The following is a 13,397-nucleotide window of genomic DNA, read 5'->3' as shown; positions in this document are numbered from 1 at the left end:
GAGAACGGGACAGAGAGTGGAGGAGGAGAAGGAGGAGGGGTATCTAAGCCCAGCTTGGCTTCAAGAATGGGATTCAGCAATTGGTGTGCAAATGGCAGTGTCTCCCACAGTCCGGCGATCCCCAAGGAGCCCAACAGTGGAGGGCCACTGGCTTGGGTCTCTTGTCTGTCCTCTGAATTTTTCATAGGTCAGCCTTCACAATACACACTTAAATAGCTGGGCAGAGCCGATGGAAAAGAGAAAGAGAGGGGGAAAATCCACCCCCCACCTCTCGAACAATGGGAATAAACAAAGATTTTGCTATCTTTTTAAGGAGAGCTCATCCAAAAGCAAACTGTTTGAAAGGGGAGAGACGTTTCTCTTTTTTTTTTTTCTTCTTCAGGAGAGCATGAGGAAAGGGGGATGGAGAGGATCTCTTGTGCTTGGGAATGCTTCGCAATCCTTATATTTTTCTTTCCGTCCCCATTAGGGTGGACGTGCACCCGGGTCGTCTGAAACTTTCCTTTTGTTTGCGCTCTATGGGCCGAGGAACCCAGTGGCATTGGCTGCTTCAGGCTGCTTGGATTCACTTAACGCTTCTATTATCTCTAATGGTTTTGGATGGGTTGTAAAGAGTTTCATGTGTTTTATCTAGTTGGGTGGCGGTGGGAGGGAAACCGCAAGACGTAATTGACTGATTGTTATATGTAGCCTTCATTGAGAAAGTAAAAGCGCTAAATGTCATTGAAGACTTAGTAGCATTTACTAACATTTGCATTTGCATTAAATGTGTGCATGTGAAGTGTGCCGCTGATTTATTTGGCAGGTCGTAGATCATCCAGACCAGCGGCCCTCGGCTGGTTTGGCTTTAGGGCTCTGGTTTTAGATTGGACATAAAATCATGACTCAATACGGTCGCCAAGTTATTATAATTTTTTTTGGTTTATTATTGGTTTCGTATAAGCGGTCCTCTATTAGTTAACATCCTAATGGCACTTGCTCGGCTGGAGGCACACTGCATGCATCTTCTGCACATTGTTTTAGTCAGTCATCTGAGCTGTAAATGTCACCTGACTAATTACCCAGCATTTATTACGTCTTGACAGTGCTGATTGACTGATGGCACCAGGGGCCCTTCATTAGCGATTATCCTGAACTGTGACGTAAATTTCACACTTTTACGAATCCCCAAAAACAATCAGGAACATGTAAAACATATGCTATAAAATAATTTATATATATATATATGTTGCATGTAAAAAGTGCAACATATGTTACTTTGGATAAATGTGAATGCATGATGTTTGCATTTTGTTTACTACACAAAACCTTGTTGCAAATAATGTAGTCTGGTTTGTATTTTCTTTTATCATGCATATTTTCATGTTGGTGTCCATCTAATTTGACTCGCTTTATCAAGTTACAGATTATTTCCACCTTTGATGTCAACAAAATAAGATACGGATGTGTTTTCTTTTATAAGTTGATGAGCCTAATTTTACGCATTTGCATTTGCCAGATGCGTTTATCAAAAGCCACTTACATTGCATTGAAGGTATAATTTTATAACATTTTTTGCATTCAACATCATTTCGCTGTCTGTGACATTTTCCGAACAGACCTGCAAGTCGTTTTTGGGTCACGACCCACTGGTTGAGGGCCACTCATGATCCAGAACATATGGATATGGATTTGGAGGACCCCCATCCCCCCACAAGCTTGACTTGTGGCTCTTGGTCGGTTGCCGTACGTATGACTCAACATGGCTAGGGATTCAGGGGTGGAAACATCAATACAGCTTTTTCTTTTCGCCTCTTTTCTCTCTTTTTCACTCCCTTTCCCTCCAATTCCTCAAAGCCCCCCACCTTTAGCTGCTGGCTGACCTCTCCTTGTCTTCCAGAGAAGGCCTCAGCGTGTCAGGAGCTGGGGGGAGCTGGGGGTCTGTGATGGACTGAAAAAAGCAGCTGTGCTGACGGCCCACTGAGCGTCTCTCCCCCCGTCACACTGAGCGAAGGCCTCCTGCCGTTTTCCTCTGCCAGGCGGCCACAGACTCCTCCAGCAGCCCCCCGCTGTAACCCGAGCTGCATTTCAGCTCCCTGAGCTTTGATTAGTGCAGGAAAAACTACGCTGTTTTATGCTCCTTTTGGACAAAATCAGTGCCTCAACACCTCCAACTTGTAGCTTTTGGTTACTGTGGCAGATACCTGTAGAAAATGGTAAAACACCTTGTAAAATGGGGTTATTTCAGTTTAAGATTAGATTTCTCAATGCAAAATACCTGTGAGTTTAACTCTGAATTAGATTTTTCCTGTGCTAAACCCCCACCATGATGCATGCAAGTGTTACACACTAACAACAGTCTTGTTAGTGCATTGGATGCTTAACTGGTTTTAAGGTGTTTCTAGGTGTTTGTGTACTAAACTCAAGAGCTCGTCCTCACGTCTCTATGATATTTTGGCCATTTTATTTTATTGTAGTAGAAAACTGTAACTCTGGTCACTAGCAATACTAATCAAGTTACTACAAATCATAAAAAAAAATAAAAACGCCATTTGCAGTTGCGCTAATGAACTATATATGAATGATTACTTTTTATTTTGTTAATATTAATATACATTATTTACTAATATTATTTATTTATTTACAAATTCATTCATTAAATTTATTAGTTAACTGCGCAACAATTTTCAATACGGTTCTATTTGTTAACATGGTTAACTAACAAATAAAAATTTCTAAAGAATTTAATAATCTTAATCTTAGTTAATTTCAACAATTATTAATACATTTTAAAATCAAATGTTGAATCTATTACTATTATTTAATAGACCTGAGCTGACATGAACAAACATTAACAAAGATTGATAAATATTGTATATTGCTCGCTGTTGATTTATTTCACGAAATTAATAATTTAATGTATTATATTAAGGAAAACTGTTTTTTGAAGATTGGTGTCTTATACAATCCTTCTATGGCCACTGTTAACATTAAGCTACTCGATTCTGTGTGATACATTTATTATACCACAGCTGACCTTTCGCAAAGACCCGCTCCCCTTTCGTTACTGTTGCTACATCCACTCTAATGTCACACATCATGTTCTCAAGCAGTGAAAAATACATTTTTGGAGCAATGAGGAAATTGACAACATGCTGACAGACGACACAGAGAAGGTTACTTTAGGTATGAAAAAAATTCTCATCTTTTAAATGGTTATTTTTTATTTAAATGGTCATAATAAATTCAATTTTTCCATTCCTTTAAAGTGTCGTGACAGATCACTGTAGTGCCTCGAGCAGCATTTGAACCGATCATCTCTTTACTAGTTATAACGTGAAATAAACATCCATGAACATAAGAAGGTCTCTTGGTTCAACTGTGGAAAGATGTCAATACACACAATTTTTCAAGTTCAAGTCCACCGATGTTAATCTAACATTACTCTCCTGTCTGGTTTCTTTATCAGACATAATGGGCGATTTGCTACTAATTTTGTCAGATTGCCTGTCAGTCAAAATCCCTGCAAAGGGTAAATTAAACGATGTTAAAACAGCTTTCAACTGATGAAATTTACTCGTTTCTATAGATCTGCTAGCATTGCTGCGTTAAATTCCTATTGCTTTCAGACTCCATTTTAAGAAAATCTCTACTCTCGTAGGCTTTGTTTATGATCCCAAAGTCTCTAGCTGACTTAATGCATTATTATTATTAAGACATTTTTTTTATTATTGAACGTTGTCATATAATACTGCTATTGCCATTGATAGCATTAAGCTACTTGATTCTGTGCAGTACAGTGATTTTACCACAATTAAACACTATTAAAGGCAGAACTTTGTTGGTTTAGTGTTTTTTATTATTTGATTAAGGATTAAAAACACAATGGCTAGATGAAAATGCTAATTCAAGTAATGAAATGCAGTTGTTTCTATAGGTGTGTGCTGGATGCTAACGTCTGCAGCGTTGCTAGCAGTGCTGGGCTTACTTGCGGTTGCTTTTACAGTCAACATCTCTACTCACTTGGAGTTTGTTTATGATTCTCAAGCCTCTAGCTGATTTAATGCATTATTATGGTTATCATTAAGATGAAATGTATTTATTGAACATTAGCATCTTATATCGTGCTGTTAACATTAAGTTACTTGATTCTGTATGCTACAATTAAAAAGGTTTTAAAAAAGGCACAATTTTTACACAATTAGATGCACAAGGACTGTAATAAACGATGCTTATTCAACTAATTAAAATCTATTTGTTTCTACAGGTATGCAGGAAAGCTAACTAGCAGTGCTTCGACTTAGCGACTTCCTGTTGCTTTCAGACTCAGTTTTAAGAATACATGCAAAATTCAAGTCATCATCTTTACTCACTCGGGCCTTGTTTATGACTCTGAAGTCTCTAGCTTTGTAGCCAGTGCTACAAAGAGATTCGGCGAAATGCAAACAGTCCATTTGCCTGGTTCTCAGATAAACCCCAGCAGAGAGGTGCTTGATGATTAATTAATCAGCGAACTGGCAGTCTTGACTGAATAATTCATCCCGTGCCCTGTCTGTAATTTCTGCATCTCCATATTAGATTCCGGATCTAACGGGGAGCGCGCGGCGAGGTTACCTGCTCCGAGGCCCCTGTCATTCACATGCTTAATGAGATGACAGACTCAGAAGTATCTGATTCGCTTTCTAAAATAATTAACCCAAACCTTTACAAGTTGGCTCAGCTGACGCAATCCCTGACATAACAAACGTGCATGGCGAAAACGCTCTTAATTACTGCTAATTATCCATCTTAGCTAATTAATGGCTGCCCCACTGGGTCACTCATTAGAGTCTGTGCATTTTGCATCAACTCAAGGTTTTATGTTACAACAGAGTTGCTTTCTAGGTCTGCACTGGTCAAGCTTTACTCTACTGGGTGACTTTTTGCAGGTAGGTTACCTGATAAGGAGGCTGGAGAAAAAGACCTTCGGCTGAAACAGGAGCCGTTACAGAGCGAGAAAGCCAATCCGCCGCTGGAGGGAAGTCAGTGGCACTAGGCATATCAGATCAAAGGAAATGATATTGGGACATGCATGAGTTTATATCACCTGACATGTGGGGTTATTCATATGCCATTGCTAAACTGTTTCTTCTTCCATGCAGGAAAGGAATTTGGCGAGGCTGGTCAACCATCATGGTCTTATGTGGTAAAAGTGGTCGACCACAGAAGTCTTGCTGGTTAAGCTAGTTGAGAAGCCTGATAGGGTCACCAGCACTGGTGAGTTGAAGAAAAATAATGATACATTTACACACCCCCACCCAAATGCTAAATTTGGCTTTATCATGCAAAAACATTACAAAAAATTCTAGATTATATAACTCGTATATTTAAAATGTTTTTGTTTTTTTGCAGGTTTTTTTGCTATATAATTTTTTTTCTAGTTACTATATAATGCTAAAAGTAAAAATAATACTTTTAAAAATATGCCCCCCCCCCCACATTATTTAGATGCTTTTTCCTATGTGCTATAAAATGCTAATTGTAAAAAGAATGCTAATTGCATTTATGTGTATATATATATATATATATATATATATATATATATATATAAGTAGTCAACATTTGAGGTGGGTCAAAAAAGTTCAAAGTAAAATTAAAAAACACGAACATCTTGGTTTTAGGGCAATTTTGAAGAAAGGTTTTGATCCACACAAGTATTTTTAAAGGAAATATGTCTCTTCAGTTTTTTACATTTTTTGCTGCAAATTAGAAAGAAAGACAGACAGACATTCAAAATATGACTATTCATTTACCAATCTATATATCTAGTCTAAATATAGATTTGCTTGCATGTGCGGTAAATTAATTTGTATTGGCTGCTGAGAGCATTCAATAAAATAAACCAATAAATAAATTGAAATTTTTTGAACAACAAACATGTGTGTATTTAGTTACTGCTTCGTCTAATATAAAACAATCAGGATTGAGTAAAATTAGTTAAGAATCATTGACCACAAGTTACCCACTGTCTTTATCAACACATATACTATATATGCTACATAATGCTAAAAAAGAAAGCGTTTTTTAAAAATCTTTATATATATTATTGATATTTTATTCTTGCTATTGGGCTGCTGAGAGCATGAAACCATTGACTTCTACATATTTAGAAACCAATAAAATATAAAAAACTTCAATGTTTTTCAACCGTAAAATGTATTCAGCCACTGCTTGATGTCTGATATATAAAATCAGGGTCTTGAAGCAAAACCAGTTGAGAATCACTGAACACATGTTGGTGACCCTGCTGTGCCTGTCTTTTCAGCACAGTTTATTTCGAAGGACTCGACACGGGTCCACTTGGCACCCTATCAAGTCTAAGAGCTTAAAATGGGATCATATTGTGGCGAGGTGGTGGTTGGATCAGCGTTGGATTTCCTCTCTTTCTCTTCCAATGAGAGCGCTTGTGTTTGCCGTGTATGCAGTCTTGATGTAGCTGGTGTAATTAGACTATTAGCAGCGCTCGTGTTTCAGGGTCACGGCTCCATCGTCTTGTCTGCTGCTGGCTGAGGTCCAGTGAGACTGGAAGCACCTTGATGTATGTGTTGTCCCATCATTTAGCAATCCGTTTAACCGCAGACAGTACTAAATCCACTGGCACCGACGTGGTGTTGACAGCGACGACACTCAACTGTTGCGTTCTGTGATCACAAACCACGCGTCTCCCCTCTCGACACTGATGACACTTTTGTTTCCCCAGCTCAGATCTCTGGGAAACAATTCAAGAAACAATTATGTTACTGTATGCGGCCACTGCTTTATATCAAATATATAAAATCAGGCTTGGTGAAATATGTTTGTATTTTCAGCACAACATCTAAAACAGTGATTCTCAACTGCTGAGTTTAAGAAAAAGAATGCTAAATGCACTTTTAAATTTCTGTATTTAATTATATGGTTTTAAAATGTATTAATTGGTTTATTATTGGTTTCATGCTCTCAGCAACTAATAAAAGCATGTTTACTGCATAAAACCATGCAAGTGAACATGTAATGTAGACCGAGTCGTATTTGGAATTTTTTTTTTTTTGTGAATTTGCAGCAAAAATTTTAATTGCAAAACTGAAGAGAATATTTTTCTAAAAGTTGTTTTCTTTTTTTAATGTACCTTTTTATTTTCTACCTTTTTTTTTATTTATAAAAAATATAATTGCAAAAAACCTCAACACTTACACACTTAACATTTATTTTTTTACTTTAAATACTTACATTTTAAATTATAAAATATGTGTGTATAATTATATTGCTATATAATGCACTTATTTATTTTTTATTTAATTTAGTGTGTGTGTGTGTGTGTGTGTGTGTGTGTAGGTATGTGTATAGATATAGATATATATAGATGGTGTGTTTTTTTTTTTTTTGGTTTCTAAATATGTCCTGAAGTGAATAGATTTAAAAAAAAAATATATATATATATATATATATATATATATATATTGAAAAAAAAAAAAAGTTTAAAAAAAGTGTACTGCATAATGTTAAAAATAATACAATAGTATGTTTTCTTTTAAGTTATTGTTTTTATTTTATTATACATATATATGTTGGTGTTAAACTTTTTATTTGGAATTTATTCTAATTGTTAAATGGTGAAATTAAGATTTTTTTATTTTCTTTTTTTTGGCTGTAGCAATTTTGCTATAATGTTAAAATAATGCATTCTTTTATATATATATTTTTTTTACCCTTTTTTTTTTTTTTTTTTTTTTTTTGATTTATGTTTTGTGCCATCAATTGGCGATCCGTTTAAGTGCAGACCGCGCTAAATCCGCTGGCACCGCCATGGCTTGCTGACAGTGACGATGCTCAACTGTTGCATTCTGTGATTCCCAACAACGCGATTCACCATTTGTTTCCCGCCTCTCGCTCGACCGCCAGATCTCTGGGAAATAATTCAAGCACCACAATATACCACGTTCTTGAGATTACCTCGTCTAAAATAGCTGCTTGATACCATTTAGTGCGAGATTCTCAGCGGGATGCTAATGAGCTCCAATCTGGAGTAATCCCAGACGACCAGCCGGTTTTGACAGTCAGCCCTGCGGCTCTGGGGCTCCGGGTGCGCGGCTGTCTCACGCTTCAGAACCGCATGGCCCCCGCCAGTCTGCGGCACCCAGAAAACGGCTCACAATGGAACCATCAAAAAGCTGCCAAGCCTTATGGGAGCCGAGGGAATCGGGATGATTTCTGTAGTCCCAATGGGAATCGGTTTCTCGTTCCAGCACTATTCATATAAACGCGATACATCATAAACAAACAAAGCTGATAAAACCGGCCGAAGTTCCTTCACAGCTTCTCAGTGATTTAACAGGAGCAATCAAGTGCAGTCAATTAAGCAGAAAGGCAAACAAATTGGGTGAGAGCACATCTTATGTGATGTCCTGCGGCAACGGGGAGGCGGAGGAAGAGACAGATTTCTCTGTTAAGTAATACCGTCTCAGGGTGTAAAACTCCCCTCAGCACTGGCTAAATTAATTCGCTCGCACTAGCGGGGGACACATCTATTATAGACGAGTAAAACGGGCTTTTCGAAACAAATTAATAGGCAATCCGTGCCCACGCATGAAACTCACAGTAATTCTTCTAAAATGACTTGATTGCATTGAAACATTCCCAAAAAGCAGGTGAGCTGGTGGCCCTGCCGCCGGTGACAGCCCCACTAATGACCCCTCTCTCGTGGGTGAGAGGGCTGTTGTAAGAAACCGCACACCCATCGCAGGAAAACAGCTCTAATTGGTCTATTTATAGTGGGACCTGGAGAAGCTCTCCTGAGGATAACGTGGTAAGCTGCTGGAATCCACTGAGGAATAGAGTCTGAGGACTGAAATGACAGCCTACACCGACTGCAGCACAAACAAACAAACGCCAGTAATTGTGCTTTATCGGTAATATTATTGAGATAACTCTGATTTATGCTAAATTATGCGGCAGTCTCTCTGGAAAAAATCTATCAGCTCAGTTCTCTAAAATCTTATTGTGCAGTACAAATTTTTACCATCGCCCAGAATTTGTTCAGCATTTTATCTTTACAAATTTACTTTATTTGTTTCTACTTTTACTTAAAGCAGTGGTTAACCAAAAAAATTCAATCAGATGAAAAATTACTTCCCTTCAGGTCATCCTGAGATGTAGATGAGTTTCTTCATCTGATTTGGAGAAATGTAGCATTTCATCACTTTCTTATCAATGGATGCTCTGCAGTGAATGGGTGCCGTCAGAATGATAGTCCAAACAGCTGATAAAAACATCACAATAATCCACACCAATCCACTCCAGTCCATCAATTAACATTTTCACAAAGTGAAAAGCTGCATGTTTGTAAGAAACAAGTCCATCAAGAGATTTTTAACCTACCTTCGTTTCCAGCAAATACTTGAGTCCTCTATCCATAATATTGCTTTCTTCAGGGAAAAGGTTCTCTGGTCTGAATCAGGAGAGAAATCTGCACAGATCAATCACTGTTTACAAGACAAAAACAACTCTAAACAAATATGTGGATTTTTTTGGCGATGGACTTTTTCCACTGGATCATGGACTCATACTTTCATAGTCGAAAGGAAAACTCAAAATTCTGAGGAGAATTTCAGATTATGATATTTTTACAATTGCGAGGAAAAAAGTCAGTAATTTAAGATGAACTCAGAACTGTGAAGTCAGAATTCTAAGATAAAAGGTCGCGTCTCGCAAATACTTTTTTTATTGCTGCATTTTTATTACTACTTGATATTTTTGTTGCTCCATTTGTTACATTGCGACTTCAAATCGGGATGATAGCAAGAGGAATTTATCTTTGTACATTATGATTATAAAAACTTTAAACTTCAAGCCATTTTTAAAGTCAACTTTGAAACATTGTCTTGACAAACTTTGCTTTTCTTTGAATTTCAGTTCATTTAAATTCTTCCTTACATTTACATTCTAATTGGAATGCTGCATCCTGTTTGCTCCCTCAGTTAAAAGTGAAGTACTCAAGCATCATATACACATTTGATGTAATGATTGGAGTGTTATTGAAAAAATGATCTGGCATTAAAGGGCAGTTGAATCATGCAGTGTGGAGCGTCGTCACTCTCTGATGAAACTACTGTTCAATAATGCTGGTATTTACAGCAGCGCTGAGACAGACAAAGCAGCACAGAGAGTGTCAGGTGTCGCTCTGTGTCCAGCACTCTAGGGCTCAGTGGCTCGATTTCATTAGCTGTTCGCCTCAGAGGAGGATAGTACATCGCCAGGTCTTTCATTTAGAGTTTAGCCAAGGGCTGTGTGTGTGTGTAGATTCCACCGCTGAAATTGTGAGATTCCGAATCACCAAAACACTTCTGAATTATCCTCAAACAGGACAACCTGACAAGCTGGTGTGTATCTTCAACTCCACATTAAAATTAACTATGTATTTTCTGAATCTTCCTGTTCCTATTGTGAATGATTTATCAGTGCACATTATTCTAAATATTATTGTCTTTTTCTTTTCAGCTGAAAAGACACTTTTCACCATCCCGTCAATTCAATGTGGGGGAATAAAATAAAGCCCTTTCTTTCCATTCTTTCCTTATTTTGTACCAAAAGCATTAAAGTGATTGTATGTGTGGTTTTCCTTCAGGATCTAGTCTGGTCTGGTCTGGTCTGGTGGTCAGGTCGTCTCTACAGTGCTGGAGGAGTCATGTGGTGTACCATGGTTCAGAGGTGGTATCAGATGGTAAAATTGTTTATGACTGATATAGTCATAACCTTTACAATCATATTTAAATTGCATTTTAATAAATACCATAGAACAGACATCACAAATAAACCAAAATTGTAGTTACAATTGTAAGCATACAACAAAAAAAAAATTAAGAATTTGAGGTTTGCTTTCTACTGTATATTGTTTTATAAACTGGAATTATAGCCACAATCCTTTGATCATACCTACATAAACATACATATGCTCAAACATGCTTAAAAAGTAGACTTAAATGGAAAATTACTATTTTTATTTCCAAAGTAATTTAACATTAGAATGAGGCATGATGAGTTCTTATGACAACAATGTAGCATTTTGTTTGTTTGAAATTTCATTTCCTGTTTTTAAAATCTAGTAGTGTCAGTGAGTCACTTTTTTAATTTTTAACACCAATTAAAGATATTCACCCCAATTCTTATCAAATATAGAGCTCCAGAAAGCTGCAGTTAATACAAATTAATGTATTTACTTGTATTTAGCCCTGTTTGGTTACATTCGGAAAAGCATGCTACTATACTGTATGCTCTAAGAAAAAAGGTACAGAACTGTCACTGGTTCCCTTTTAAAAGATACTTATAAGAACAGTTTAGGGATAAATAATGAATAAAGGTATATTACACCACAGTAATTTTTAGTATCACTGAGAGCATTTTATAGTTTGAATATTTTGAATTAGTTGAGATTTAAGTTATAAAATTTTAGATTATGCTTTGTCTATATTGTTTTTATTCACTTTTATTTGAGCTATTTTTGTACTGCAAGTTAAACTAAATTAAAATGAGAAGTGCTGCCTTGGGAACTAGCTGAAATGATCATTTTTTTTTAAATGTATTTCAAGTAACAAAACTTTATGATTTTAGTCATTAACAATAATAACCCTACATTGTACCTTTTTTTTGTAATAAGCTTTTCTACTTTACTATTCGTGCCATTGCTGCAGTATATACTATGCCTATAGTACATACAGTATTTGCTCAACCTAATTAATATCGAATATGGAGCTGCTATTAAAGCAAATGTATCACATTGGCGGTGTGCTGGTCGACAGGTGTTAAGTGTTGTGTAATGGCCCTGATGAGGTCATTGTCCAAGCTCTGAAACCCCGAGCGCGGCTGGTGTTTAGTTGCAGTCATAAGACGGCGGTGGCTGGCCTCGAGATGAGGCTCTGCTCTCAGAATAGACAGCGCTCGCCTCGCTGGGTGCTCCAGTTGGCTGCTCAGGAGGGCGGTGATGCAATGCAGCCAGATTAATCACAAACAGCCTCTCTCTCTCTCTCTCTCTCTCTCCGTATCCTTGACACCGGCCCTCACTTCTTCACATCTCTCGTTTTGATTGTGCTCGGGCCGTTAGATAAAATTAACCGGGTGCTGAACACCAGCCCCCACTCCTCGTCCCTGAAATGATCCCCTTCTACTCGTGCTCACTCTGTCCTCATGCTAGGCCAAAAATACCCGGTGTACATCATGCTCATAAATACACCCACAACACTGGTGATGAACATGCCTCGGATTTCTTCCATGGGGACGAAGGTTTCTGAAATAAACCTGACCCGTGTGGCACCGATGATCTCAGACGCGACACACCGACTGAGTCTCACAGGACATGGGAACACTGGAGAGGTGCAGGCGGTGTTTAGAAAAGTTGTTTTGCCTCATTCGTGATAATACGTTCCACAAGTATTAAAATTCAAATCTAACTGGCCCTGCACCTTTTCTTTCAAGTCAAGTTAATCGTATTTTACTTTGCTGAAAATATTTAATGTTCAAGTCACATTTAGCAGAGAAGGCCAATGCTATAGTTGCATTTGAGATTTGCTATAGAAGTAGGTTATAAAGTAGGATATAGCTGTATATCTTAATTTATATAGAGTTGGGTGAAAATATAGTTTTGTTTGTTTGCTTGAGATATAAACAATCAATCAATCAAAATGTATTTACAAAGCACAATAAAAACAACAGTAGTTGACCACTGTGCTTGACAGACCTCGCTAAAAAGACATAAAATTGCAGTTTTGACTGCAAATACACTAAAGAGGAGAAAAAAAATCACTGTTAGTTGACAGATCTTTATATTCTAAGGACAATTATAAGCCCTGGAAAAAAAGGATCATTTTTAGCAACTGAGATTTGCAATTGCCCATGTCATTTTACATGTGTATACTGTATATGCGCAAGCTAAGTTGGAAATACTTATACATGCAACTTTATATAGAGAGCTGTGATAATATAGATGTATTTTGCAATTATATAAACAATCAAGCAGTTTATATTTGCTATATAGTATATATTGCTTTCCATGTGTGTACTATATACAGTTGTATATACACATATATCCAAGTTTACATATAGATCTGTGCTTTTAATAGTTTACATTTAACAATCAAGCAGTTGATAATGAAGATTATTTAATGTGTGAATAAAGTTGGATATATGTATATTCAACTTTACATATAGAGCTGTGCGATAATATAGTTCACATTTTGTGATTGATATTACCACTCAAGCTATTAAGATTTGCTACATTGTATATATCACTTTACATGTCATGATATAGTTGATATTTTGCAACGATATAAACAATCATGCAGTTGAGATTTGCATTATTTATTATTTTGCATGAGTTTTCTGTATGCACGAGTAATACTTGTATTTTT

Source organism: Carassius carassius, chromosome 45, assembly GCF_963082965.1.
Source record: "Carassius carassius chromosome 45, fCarCar2.1, whole genome shotgun sequence".
Classification (NCBI taxonomy): domain Eukaryota; kingdom Metazoa; phylum Chordata; class Actinopteri; order Cypriniformes; family Cyprinidae; genus Carassius; species Carassius carassius.
This window is presented reverse-complemented; position numbering follows the sequence as displayed.